This window comes from Hyla sarda, chromosome 11 (assembly GCF_029499605.1).
Source record: "Hyla sarda isolate aHylSar1 chromosome 11, aHylSar1.hap1, whole genome shotgun sequence".
Lineage (NCBI taxonomy): Eukaryota > Metazoa > Chordata > Amphibia > Anura > Hylidae > Hyla > Hyla sarda.
This window is the reverse complement of record NC_079199.1, coordinates 90,297,556-90,311,063: the sequence shown is the minus strand read 5'-3', so window position 1 is coordinate 90,311,063 and position 13,508 is coordinate 90,297,556. Positions and strand designations below refer to the sequence as shown.

General features: G+C 47.2%; 1 long non-coding RNA gene across 1 annotated transcript in view; it reads left to right on the top strand.

Moving 5' to 3' along the window:
- The first annotated feature begins 4,990 nt into the window (after positions 1-4,990).
- The window catches only part of LOC130295915 (uncharacterized), a 29,621-nt gene continuing 21,103 nt past the window's right edge, over positions 4,991-13,508 (top strand). Inside the window, exon 1 of the long non-coding RNA XR_008849045.1 lies at positions 4,991-5,063. This is a non-coding gene — a long non-coding RNA (uncharacterized LOC130295915). The remainder of the gene's footprint in view (positions 5,064-13,508) is intronic.

Genomic DNA, 13,508 nt, shown 5'->3' with positions numbered 1-13,508 from the left:
CAGGATTAATTTGACACAAAATTTTGAAAGGACCAAGATAGCGTGGTCCCAACTTGTAGCTAGGGACACGGAAGCGGACATATTTAGCGGAGAGCCATACCTTGTCTCCAGGGGAAAAAACGGGGGGAGCTCTTCTTTTCTTATCCGCGAACCTCTTCATGCGTGAAGAAGCCTGTAAGAGAGAATTTTGGGTCTCTCTCCATATAATGGAAAGGTCACGAGAAATTTCATCCACAGCGGGCAGACCAGAGGGCAAGGGGGTAGGGAGGGGGGGAAGAGGATGACGGCCGTACACTACGAAAAATGGGGATTTGGAGGAAGATTCAGAGACCCTGAAGTTATACGAGAATTCGGCCCATGGAAGGAGATCTGCCCAGTCATCCTGGCGGGAGGAAACAAAATGTCGCAAATAATCACCCAGGATCTGGTTAATTCTTTCTACTTGTCCATTGGACTGGGGATGATATGCAGAGGAAAAATTTAATTTAATCTTGAGTTGTTTACAGAGAGCTCTCCAGAATTTAGACACGAATTGGACCCCTCTATCCGAGACAATCTGCGTAGGCAACCCGTGAAGACGAAAAATGTGTACAAAAAATTGTTTAGCCAACTGAGGCGCAGAAGGAAGACCAGGAAGAGGAATGAAATGTGCCATTTTGGAGAATCGATCAACGACCACCCAAATAACAGTGTTGCCACGGGAAGGGGGTAAATCAGTAATAAAATCCATACCAATCAGTGACCAAGGCTGTTCGGGGACAGGCAGAGGATGAAGAAAACCAGCGGGCTTCTGGCGAGGAGTCTTATCCCGGGCACAGATAGTGCAGGCTCGCACAAAGTCCCCAACATCCGTCTCCAGAGTAGGCCACCAATAGAAGCGGGAGATGAGTTGCACAGATTTCTTGATGCCCGCATGACCTGCGAGATGGGAGGAGTGACCCCATTTGAGAATTCCGAGGCGTTGGCGTGGAGAAACAAAGGTCTTTCCTGGAGGAGTCTGCCTGATGGAGGCAGGAGAAGTGGAGATCAGGCAGTCAGGTGGAATGATGTGTTGCGGAGGGAGATCAACTTCTGAGGCATCCGAGGAACGAGAGAGAGCATCGGCTCTAATGTTCTTATCGGCAGGACGAAAGTGAATCTCAAAATTAAATCGGGCAAAGAACAGAGACCACCGGGCCTGGCGAGGATTCAGCCGTTGGGCCGACTGGAGGTAGGAGAGGTTCTTGTGGTCGGTGTAGATAATAACAGGAAATCTTGATCCCTCCAGCAGATGCCTCCATTCCTCAAGTGCTAATTTAATGGCTAGAAGCTCTCGATCCCCGATGGAGTAGTTCCTCTCCGCTGGAGAGAAGGTCCTAGAAAAAAAACCACAAGTGACAGCATGCCCGGAAGGATTTTTTTGTAGAAGAACAGCTCCAGCTCCTACTGAGGAGGCATCAACCTCCAATAGGAAGGGTTTGGAAGGGTCAGGTCTGGAGAGCACGGGAGCCGAAGAAAAGGCAGACTTGAGTTGTTTAAAGGAGTCTTCTGCTTGAGGAGGCCAGGACTTGGGATCAGCATTTTTTTTGGTTAAGGCCACGATAGGAGCCACAATGGTAGAAAAATGTGGAATGAATTGCCTGTAATAATTGGCGAACCCCAAAAAGCGTTGGATAGCACGGAGTCCGGAGGGGCGTGGCCAATTTAAGACGGCAGAGAGTTTGTCTGGATCCATCTGTAGTCCCTGGCCAGAGACCAAATATCCTAGAAAAGGAAGAGATTGGCATTCAAACAGACATTTCTCAATTTTGGCATAGAGTTGGTTGTCACGAAGTCTCTGAAGAACCATACGGACATGCTGGCGGTGTTCTTCTAGATTGGCAGAAAAAATTAGGATATCGTCCAGATATACCACAACACAGGAGTATAATAGATCACGAAAAATTTCATTGACAAAGTCTTGGAAGACGGCAGGGGCATTGCACAGTCCAAAGGGCATGACCAGATACTCAAAGTGTCCATCTCTGGTGTTAAATGCCGTTTTCCACTCATCCCCCTCTCTGATGCGGATGAGGTTATAGGCGCCTCTTAAGTCCAATTTAGTGAAGATGTGGGCACCTTGGAGGCGATCAAAGAGTTCAGAGATGAGGGGTAAGGGGTAGCGGTTCTTAACCGTGATTTTATTAAGACCGCGGTAGTCAATGCAAGGACGTAGGGAGCCATCTTTTTTGGAGACAAAGAAAAATCCGGCTCCGGCAGGAGAGGAGGATTTACGGATAAAGCCCTTTTTTAGATTCTCCTGGACGTATTCGGACATGGCAAGAGTCTCTGGGGCAGAGAGAGGATAAATTCTGCCCCGGGGTGGAGTAGTACCCGGGAGGAGGTCGATAGGGCAATCATAAGGCCTGTGAGGAGGTAGAGTCTCAGCTTGTTTTTTGCAGAAAACATCCGCGAAGTCCATATAGGCCTTAGGGAGACCGGTTACTGGAGGAACCACAGAGTTACGGCAAGGGTTACTGGGAACCGGTTTTAGACAGTTCTTGGAACAAGAGGACCCCCAACTCTTGATCTCCCCAGTGGACCAATCCAGGGTTGGGGAATGAAGTTGAAGCCAGGGAAGTCCAAGGAGAATCTCCGAGGTGCAATTGGGGAGGACCAAAAGTTCAATCCTCTCATGATGAGATCCGATGCTCATAAGAAGGGGCTCCGTGCGGAAACGTATGGTACAGTCCAATCTTTCATTATTTACACAATTGATGTAGAGGGGTCTGGCGAGACTGGTCACTGGGATGCTGAACCTGTTGACGAGAGAGGCCAAAATAAAATTTCCTGCAGAACCAGAGTCCAAGAAGGCCACTGTAGAGAAGGAGAAGGCAGAGGCAGACATCCGCACAGGCACAGTAAGACGTGGAGAAGCAGAGTAGACATCAAGGACTGTCTCACCATTGTGCGGAGTCAGCGTACGTCTTTCCAGGCGGGGAGGACGGATAGGACAATCCCTCAGGAAGTGTTCGGTACTAGCACAGTACAGGCAGAGGTTCTCCATACGGCGTCGTGTCCTCTCTTGAGGTGTCAGGCGAGACCGGTCGACCTGCATAGCCTCCACGGCGGGAGGCACAGGAACAGATTGCAGGGGACCAGAGGAGAGAGGAGCCGAGGAGACGAAACGCCTCGTGCGAACAGAGTCCATATCTTGGCGGAGTTCCTGACGCCTTTCAGAAAAACGCATGTCAATGCGAGTGGCTAGGTGAATAAGTTCATGTAGATTAGCAGGAATTTCTCGTGCGGCCAGAACATCTTTAATGTTGCTGGATAGGCCTTTTTTGAAGGTCGCGCAGAGGGCCTCATTATTCCAGGACAATTCTGAAGCAAGTGTACGGAATTGTACGGCATACTCGCCAACGGAAGAATTACCCTGGACCAGGTTCAACAGGGCAGTCTCAGCAGAAGAGGCTCGGGCAGGTTCCTCAAAGACACTTCGGATTTCCGAGAAGAAGGAGTGTACAGAGGCAGTGACGGGGTCATTGCGGTCCCAGAGCGGTGTGGCCCATGACAGGGCTTTTCCGGACAGAAGACTGACTACGAAAGCCACCTTAGACCTTTCAGTGGGAAACAGGTCCGACATCATCTCCAGATGCAGGGAACATTGGGAAAGGAAGCCACGGCAAAACTTAGAGTCCCCATCAAATTTATCCGGCAAGGATAAGCGTATCCCAGGAGCGGCCACTCGCTGCGGAGGAGGTGCAGGAGCTGGCGGAGGAGATGACTGCTGAAGCTGTGGTAGCAACTGTTGTAGCATAACGGTCAGTTGAGACAGCTGTTGGCCTTGTTGCGCAATCTGTTGTGACTGCTGGGCGACCACCGTGGTGAGGTCAGCGACAACTGGCAGAGGAACTTCAGCGGGATCCATGGCCGGATCTACTGTCACGATGCCGGCTGGCAGGTAGTGGACCCTCTGTGCCAGAGAGGGATTGGCGTGGACCGTGCTAGTGGACCGGTTCTAAGCCACTACTGGTTTTCACCAGAGCCCGCCGCAAAGCGGGATGGTCTTGCTGCGGCGGTAGTGACCAGGTCGTATCCACTAGCAACGGCTCACCTCTCTGGCTGCTGAAGATAGGCGCGGTACAAGGGAGTAGGCAGAAGCAAGGTCGGACGTAGCAGAAGGTCGGGGCAGGCAGCAAGGATCGTAGTCAGGGGCAACGGCAGAAGGTCTGGAAACACTGGCAAGGGACACACAAGGAACGCTTTCACTGGCACTAAGGCAACAAGATCCGGCAAGGGAGTGCAAGGGAAGTGAGGTAATATAGGGAGTGCACAGGTGATAACCCTAATTGGAACCACTGCGCCAATCAGCGGCGCAGTGGCCCTTTAAATCGCAGAGACCCGGCGCGCGCGCGCCCTAGGGAGCGGGGCCGCGCGCGCCGGGACAGAACAGACGGGGAGCGAGTCAGGTAGGGGAGCCGGGGTGCGCATCGCGAGCGGGCGCTACCCGCATCGCGAATCGCATCCCGGCTAGCAGCAGGATCGCAGCGCCCCGGGTCAGAGGACGTGACCGGAGCGCTGCAGCGGAGGAGGTGAAGCGAGCGCTCCGGGGAGGAGCGGGAACCCGGAGCGCTCGGCGTAACAGGAACTACTGATCCCAAAAAGCTTTCACACTACAATACAAAACAATTTGAGCAAAGCATTGGGAAGTGGACTGACCTCAGTGACCTGTATTAAAACCACTTTAAAACTACATTCCTAGATGACCCTAGCAGTATTATACTTTGGCTTAAGAGCTCTTAGGCAGTGTTATACATGAATTTTAAAGGGGTAATGCATTGCAGGTTAGCCTAGTACTTATTCGTCCCAAACCACATTTTTATGGAAAAGTTCTGTGAGCCTAGCAAATCGAACTTTCCAAAAGCTCGCTAAAGCTAGTAACAGAGAGACCAGGATGCTACACAGGAAGTGGGGGCAGGGCTTAGCTTTCCCTATGTGCAAAAAAAGAGAGAGAGAGAGAGAGAAAAAGAGAGAGGCTGGCATGTCTCCATGCAAGCTGAACCTGTCTGTTTTTTCCATAAGAGCCTCATTGTCCCTGAAAGGTAAATCAGGATTTCCCTCTTATCTCTTAGCATCTGTAATGTCCCAGTACAGGACATGGTGCTGCACTACCCTTAGGCCCTGTCAGGTGGAGACCCCTCAGTGACCTGTGGGCTGCCCTGCAGGGTCTCCCCCTGTTGTTTCCAGAATGTTGTGTATACTGCTTTAATGTATAGACAGGATCATAATGTATAGATAGAGAGGAGGACCTGTGAGAGGTTGTCTCCAGGACCTGTAAGTCTGTCACATGTTATGTTATGCAGTCACATGATTTGTTGTCACATGTTCTTCCAGAGAGCACGAGCTTAACCTATGACCCGCAGCTTGACCAGTGGGCTTTAGTCCAGCCCACCACTATATAAAGGGGCGGCCATTACAATTCACTCTCTTGTACTGTCAAGGTTGGCTGCGGTTTAGGCCTTAAAATGTGAATGCCGCTGTATACTGCTGAGTGTCGACACAAGAAATAAACACCAGACAAAAAGTTGGTATAAAACTCTTTCTCAGCAGGAAGCTCAGGAGCTGTCCCCAAGAGTTCTGTCTATTATACGGAAGTACATTGGTTTTTACATTTGACAAAAAGGGGAGGTCATTTCTAACATCAAAATCTTCATGTTATATTTTGATTGGTTATTTGAGTATATATATTAGCATATTTAAGCATTCATTTCTCTCTTGGCCACAGTTCATGTGTCCTTCTACGCAGTCTATGTCTCTTCAAATATTTTGTCTTCCAACTTTCAGACTCTTCTTATTTTGCTTCTTTTGGCCTCGTTCCAAGGTCTTCGTCTTCTTGGTCAGCAAGTTAGCAAGCTGAAATTTCTCATAAGGAAAATAATGTTTTTCTGCAGCATATATATATATATATATATCTGTATATATATATATATATATATCTATCGATCAGTAATCAAAATCATAATGGTCATCCTTATCAGTACCATCAGTCTTTACTGAGACCAGCAACCACCTGAGATCTCAGTGCTAGTGACCAGCATCTGGAAGGCCACAAAGCTGCAGTCATTCCAGTAAGTCAAAAGTCTATGTCTGCTGTCACTACAAATAGTCAAGTCCTGCATATAATTGGTCCCAGCAGGCTGTGAGGTCTTCTAAGTCACTGGTCGACTCCCTGCGAATCTCGCCTAGCTGTGTAGATAATTCCATCTGTCTTAAACTCAGTAAAGCCTCTGTTAAACCCTAAATGGTTTTGGACCCTCCTTTCCTTAATTAGCCATTGGAATAGCGGAGATACCGTTTGTGTGGTTCCGGTACCAAAAACCACTCTGGCGTCATGAACACTAGGGGTTAATAACATCTTGCCCCAGGATTTAATACCATCTGGCCCTACCACCTACACCGCTACACCCGTAGTCCCGCCATCACCCTGGGTCACCACACATCAATAAAGTTGTGGGCAGCGGTCCCCTGTGTAGAAAGTACTCAGTGTGGCTTCCTGAATGTAATCCCAAACTCCTCCTTTAGTTTGTCAGCAGCAATAGCAGCAGCAGCAGTTCAGTGCTTAGTGTAACCCCTTCTTTGCACATGCTATTAATAGTACTGTGTCATGGAAATCATCCCCTAGCAAAGTGCCAGACTGTTCAATCCAGTGCACTTTCTCTAGTACAGAGGCATAGCAGTGAGAAGTAGGATATGTCCTGTGATTGGCCCAAGAAGTAAGCAAAAGGAAGCTGGGGTATGTGCACTACTGGGAAAAAGTCCAGCTCTGGTTCTGCCACCTGACACTTTATTTGACACCATTAACAAGGATAGAGAAATTCCCATATAGGGAAGTTATACACCTGATAAAAACCCCTGTGTGGGTTGAAATGCCAGAGCATTTTTTTTGTACGGATAAATAAACCTGACCTCTGGATGGTATTACTGGATAGATATTTCTGGTCTGAGCTTTGGTCCCAGGACTTTGTCAGGAGACCTTTTAGTTTTACATATAGTGGCCCATATGGGGATTTGCGAAGTTGTCAGGAAGCCTTTTAGTTGCACACAGAGTGGCTGTAACACTCACGTTTCAGAAGATAGGAATCCCGGTGGATGTGGATCCGCTGGACCTGTGTGGCAGATGACTCGGACCGTACCCAGGTCGCTACCCGTGGAACGGCTCGACCACACAGACGGCTGAGGAGATGCGAGGCACAGGAGAGACAAGGCAGCTTGTAGTCTGGATAGCAGAAGGTCAGGGCAGGGCGAGTCCCAGCCCCGCCGGCAGCAACAGCATATAACGTAACAGTGGCCCATATGGTGAAGCAGTCATCATGTTACTTATGTGTTTTTTTTATATTAAAGATGCAAATATTGTTAGCAATTGTTCTTATATATATCGTTTTATTACATAAAATACAATATGAGACTATCCTTGGGTCATTCTATTAAAGAGCCCCCTCTATTGCATGTTCGCCTGCCCCCCCCCATGAATCTCCTGGACACAGCTCCATGTTTTATTCGCCTAAAAGTCACCATTTGGGATGACAAACCATCTCTGTGTGATAAGTGGAAGCCACTGCAGGAGCACATTCATTCGCCAGCCTCTGGCCGGTGCCATGTTCCCAAGTACAGTAGGTAGGAAGGAACACTCTAAGCCTCTATTATGTGTTTATGAAAAATATAATTGTACATATTATACAGAAACACTTCGTGCTCCTTATGTGTGGGAGGAAAATACCTATATACAAAAACATAAATAATAGACACAAAGAAGTAGCACACGTCGCTATGTCTGCATGAAGGAATACAGAAGATCTTCTCCCAAAATGCTGCCACGTCTTATCAGAAAACTCAGCATTAGTATAACATATGTGTTGTGTACAAAAAAGAAGGTTGCAGCAGCACTCTTGGTCAAAAAATGGAGGCTCTTAGCGCACTTTTTGATCAAAACGTGTCCCCCATCCACCACGCAGAGGTGGATGTATTTCGGATGGGACCCTAACACTCATTTCACTCACCTCTGTTGGGCATATGGCTTCTGACTGGGTGACATGCTGGATCCACTATCAATTTTAAAAAGCTCCTGTGAAAAAGGGGGGGGGGGGTGCACGGCTAGAGAGGGTGCCACTCCCCCTAAATTGCACAGCATAAACAAAAAGAAACATAGCCAGCACAACTACTTAATACACGGGTGTATTAGGTAGTTGTGCTGGCTATGTTTCTTTTTGTTTTTGCTGTGCAATTTAGGGAGAGTGGCACCCTCTCTAGCCGTGCACCCCTCCCTTTTTCACAGGAGGTTTTTAAAATGGATAGTGGATCCAGCATGTCACCCAGTCAGAAGCCATATGCCCAGCAGAGGTGAGTGAAATGAGTGTTAGGGTCCCATCTGAAATGAGGCCACCTCCTCGTGGTAGATGGGGGGGGGGGACACGTTTTGGTCAAAAAGTGCGCTAAGAGCCTCCATTTTTTGAGAAGTAATTTACAAATCTGTTTAATTTTCTGGCACCAGTTCATAAATTTATTTTTTTCCACCGGGGTACCCCTTTAACCTCTTGGGGACACAGGGCGTATGCATACGCCCTACATCCCCGATCCTTAAGGACTCAGGGCGTACCTGTACGCCCTGAGCATTTCCGGTCCCCACCGCTCACCCGTCCTGAGACCCTGAAAAAAAAGATGATAGGTGCCGTCCGAGATGGCACCTATCATCTCTTATCAGCAGGAGTGAGGTGGCACTGGTGCAACCTCACGATCGTCGTCCTGATTCTTCAGCCATTATAGGCCGACGAATCAGGATGCCTGCTGTGAGGGTGTTTCTAAGGACACCCGCTTCGCCCCAGTTCCGGAGGGTGAGAGCGGGTGCCGGGAGCCCTCACCTGAGGCTGCGGCCCCCCATCCCCGGCATCGGCGGTGGGATCGGGGCCCCAGCAGCGGAGGCGGATCTCCACTGCGCAGCAGCAGGAGGTAAGGCTGGCCTACTGCTGTTTCTAAGCAACAACTCCCAGAAAGGGCATGCTAGGAGTTGTTGTTATGCAACAGCAGAAGGCACAACTACAACTCCCAGCATGCCCATTGGTAGTTTGTGCATGCTGGGGTTGTAGTTATGCAACAGCTGGAGGCACATTTTTGTGCCTCCAGCTGTTGCATAACTACAACCGCAAGCATGCACGGACAGCCAAAGGGCATGCTGGGAGTTGCAGTAGTGTGCCTCCAGCTGTTGCATAACTACATGTGCCAGCATGCCCTTCGGCTGTAAGGGCATGCTGAGAGTTGTAGTTTTGCAACAGCTAACTCAATGTTTAACAACCAGTGTGCCTCTAACTATAACTGATAGATTGTACATGCTGGGAATTGTAGTTTTGCAACAGCTGGAGGCACACTGGTTGCGAAACACAGAGTTAAATAACAAACTTCCAGTGTTTTGCTACCAGTGTGCCTCCAGTTGTTGCATAACTACAACCCCCAGCATGCACGGGCAACCAAAGGGCATGCTGGGAGTTTTAGTAGTATGCCTCTGGCTGTTTCATAACTACAAGTCCCAGCATGGCCTTCGGTTGTCACTGCATGCTGAGAGCTGTAGCTTTTTGCAACAGCTGAAGGCACACTGGTTGCAAAAGACTAAGTTTGTTACCTAAATCAGTGTTTTGCAACCAGTGTCCCTCCAGCTGTTGCAAACTACAACTCCCAGCATGCACTGATAGACCGTACATGCTGGGAGTTGTAGTTTTGCAACAGCTGGAGGCACACTGATTGCGAAACACTGAGTTAAGTAACAAACTCTCAGTGTTTTGCAACCAGTGTGTCTCCAGCTGTTGCATAACTACAACCCCCAACATGCTTGACAGCCAAAGGGCATGCTGGGAGTTGTAGTTTTGTAACAGCTGGAGGGAAACTCGCTGTAATCCTCCACCAGTGTGAATGTACCCTAAAATCACTACACTGCACTAACACAAAATAAAAAGCAAAACACTACATATACATATACCCCTACACAGTTACCCCCTCCAAATAAAAATGAAAAACATCTGGTGCGGCACTTTTTCCAAACAGAGCCTCCAGCTGTTGCAAAACAACAACTCCCAGTATTGCCAGACAGCCATTGACTGTCCTGGCAGGCTGGGAGGTTTGCAACAGCTGGAGGCACCCTGTTTGGGATACACTGCCGTAGGGTAATTTTGTTATCAGAGGCATGTGTAATTCTTGCATCCGGGTCCATCCCCATGCAAATCCCTAATGCAGGCCTCAAATGCTTATGACGCTCTCTCACTTCGGAGTCCTGTCGTATTTCAAGGCAATAATTTAGTGCCACATATGGGGTATTTCCGTACTCCGGAGAAATTGCCTAACAAATTTTGGGGGGCTTTTTCTCCTTTTACCCCTTATGAAAAGGTAAAGTTGGGGTCTACACTTGCATGTTATTGTTAAGGGAAAAAGGGAAAAAAAATAATAAAATTTGTAACGCAATTTCTCCTGAGTACGGAAATACCCCATATGTGGGCGTAAAATGCTCTGTGGGTGCACAACAAGGGTCAGAAGTGAGAGCGCACTATGTAAATTTGAGGCCTGGTGATTTTCACAGGGGTGGTTGATTTTACAGCGGTTCTGACATAAACGCAAAAAAAAAATACCCATGTGTGACCCCATTTTGGAAACTACACACCTCACGGAACGTAACAAGAGGTATAGTGAGCATGTAAAAAAAAAAATTTTTCATTTGCACAGCCGACTGTTCCAAAGATCTGTCAAACGCCAGTAGTGTGTAAATGCTTACTGCACCCCTTGGGGTGTAGTTTCCAAAATGGGGTTACATGTGGGGGTCCAATGTTCTGGCACCACGAAGGGGCTTTGTAAACGCACATGGCCCCCAACTTCCATTCCAAACAAATTCTCTATCCAAAAGCTCAACGGTGCTCCTCCTCTTCTGGGCATTGTAGTGAGCCTGCGGATTTTTAATTTTTCTCCTTCAATTTGCTGCTATTCTTGTGAAACACCTAAAGGGTTAACAAACTTTCTGAATTTCATTTTGAATGCTTTGAGAGGTGCAGTTTCTATAATGGGGTCATTTATGGGGTATTTCTCACAGAAAAGCCCCTCAAATTCACTTTAAACTTAGGCCTCTTTCACACTATGAAATAGTTCCGTTTAGGAACTTCCGTCAGAAGTTTCGTCACTATATCGGCAGGTTTTCCCCGATATAGTGATGGAACTTGTGACGGAAGTTCCTAAACGGAACTATTTCATAGTTTGAAAGAGGCCTTAACTGGTCCCTTAAAAATTTTCATGAAAATTTTTAATATTGCTGCTATACTTTGAAGCCCTCTAATGTCTTCAAAAAGTAAAAACATGTCAACTTTATGATACCTGTTACGCCGAGCGCTACGGGTCCCTGCTCCTCCCCGGAGCGCTCGCGGCGTTCTCCCTTCTGCAGCGCCCCGGTCAGACCCGCTGACCGGGAGCGCTGCACTGACATTCGCGATGGGGATGCGATTCGCATAGCGGGACGCGCCCACTCGCGAATCGCATCCCAAGCCACTTACCCGTCCCGGTCCCCGGCTGTCATGTTCTGGCGCGCGCGGCTCCGCTCTGTAGGGCGCGCGCGCGCCAGTGCTCTAAGATTTAAAGGGCCAGTGCACCAGTGATTGATGCCTGGCCCAATCAGTCTAATTAGCTTCCACCTGCTCCCTGTGTATATTACCTCACTTCCCCTGCACTTCGTTGCCGGATCTTGTTGCCTTGTGCCAGTGAAAGCGTTTAGTGTTGTCCAAAGCCTGTGTTCCAGATCTTCTGCTATCCACATTGACTACGAAACTTGCCGCCTGCCCCGCCCTTCTGTTACGTCCGACCTTGCCTCAGTCTAGTCCTTCTGTCCCACGTCTTCTCAGCAGTCAGCGAGGTTGAGCCGTTGCCAGTGGATACGACCTGGTTGCGGCGGGCTCTGGTGAAAACCAGTAGCAACCCTAGAACCTGGTCCACCGACACGGTCCACGCCAATCCCTCGCTGACACAGTGGATCCACATCCAGCTAGCCGAATCATAACAATACCAACATAAAGTAAACATATTGTATTTGTTCATCTATATATAATTTATTTGTAATGACCATTTTCCTTACAAGTAGAAAGTTTCTAATTTAGAAAAATGCTAAATTTTCTAAATTTTCATCAAATTTTGGGATTATCACAAAGAAAGGATGCAAGTAACGACAAAAACTTACCAGTAAGTACAATATGTCACGAAAAAACATTCTCGGAATCAGAATAAAAGGTAAAAGCATCTCAGAGTTAATAATGAATAAATTGAGAGTGGTCAGAATTGCAAAAAAGGGTCATTAACCCCTTAAGGACCAGGCCATTTTACACCTTAGGACCAGAGCGTTTTTTGCACATCTGACCACTGTCACTTTAAACATTAATAACTCTGAAATGCTTTTAGTTATCATTCTGATTCCGAGATAGTTTTTTCGTGACATATTCTACTTTAACTTAGTGGTAAAATTTTATGGTAACTTGCATCCTTTCTTGGCGAAAAATCCCAAAATTTGATGAAAAATTTGAAAATTTAGCATTTTTCTAACTTTGAAGCTCTCTGCTTGTAAGGAAAATGGATATTCCAAATAAAAAAAGTTTTGATTCACATATACAATATGTCTACTTTATGTTTGCATCATAAAATTGACGTGTTTTTACTTTTGGAAGACACCAGAGGGCTTCAAAGTTCAGCAGCAGTTTTCCAATTTTTCACAAAATTTTCAAACTCACTATTTTTCAGGGACCAGTTCAGGTTAGAAGTGGATTTGAAGGGTCTTCATATTAGAAATACCCCACAAATGACCCCATTATAAAAACTTCACCCCCCAAAGTATTCAAAATGACATTCAGTCAGCGTTTTAACCCTTTAGGTGTTTCACAGGAATAGCAACAAAGTGAAGGAGAAAATTCACAAGCTTCATTTTTTACACTCGCATGTTCTTGTAGACCCAATTTTTTTTATTTTTACAAGGGGTAAAAGGAGAAAATTTCTCTCGAGTAAGCACATACCTCATATGTCTATGTAAATTGTTCGGCGGGCGCAGTAGAGGGCTCAGAAGCGAAGGAGCGACAAGGGGATTTTGGAGAGTACGTTTTTCTAAAATGGTTTTTGGGGGCATGTTGCATTTAGGAAGCCCCTATAGTGCCAGAACAGCAAAAAAAAAAAAAAAAACACATGCCATACCATTTTGGAAACTAGACCCCTTGAGGAACGTAACAAGGAATTAAGTGAGCCTTAATACTCCACGGGTGTTTCACGACTTTTGCATATGTAAAAAAATAATTTTTTCACTAAAATGTGTGTTTCCCCCCAAATTTCACATTTTTGCAAGGGTTAATAGCAGAAAAGACCCCCCAAAATTTGTAACCCCATCTCTTCTGAGTATGGAGGTACCCCATAAGTTGACCTGAAGTGCACTACAGGCGAACTACAATGCTCAGAAGAGAAGGAGTCATATTTGGCTTTTTGAGAGCAAATTT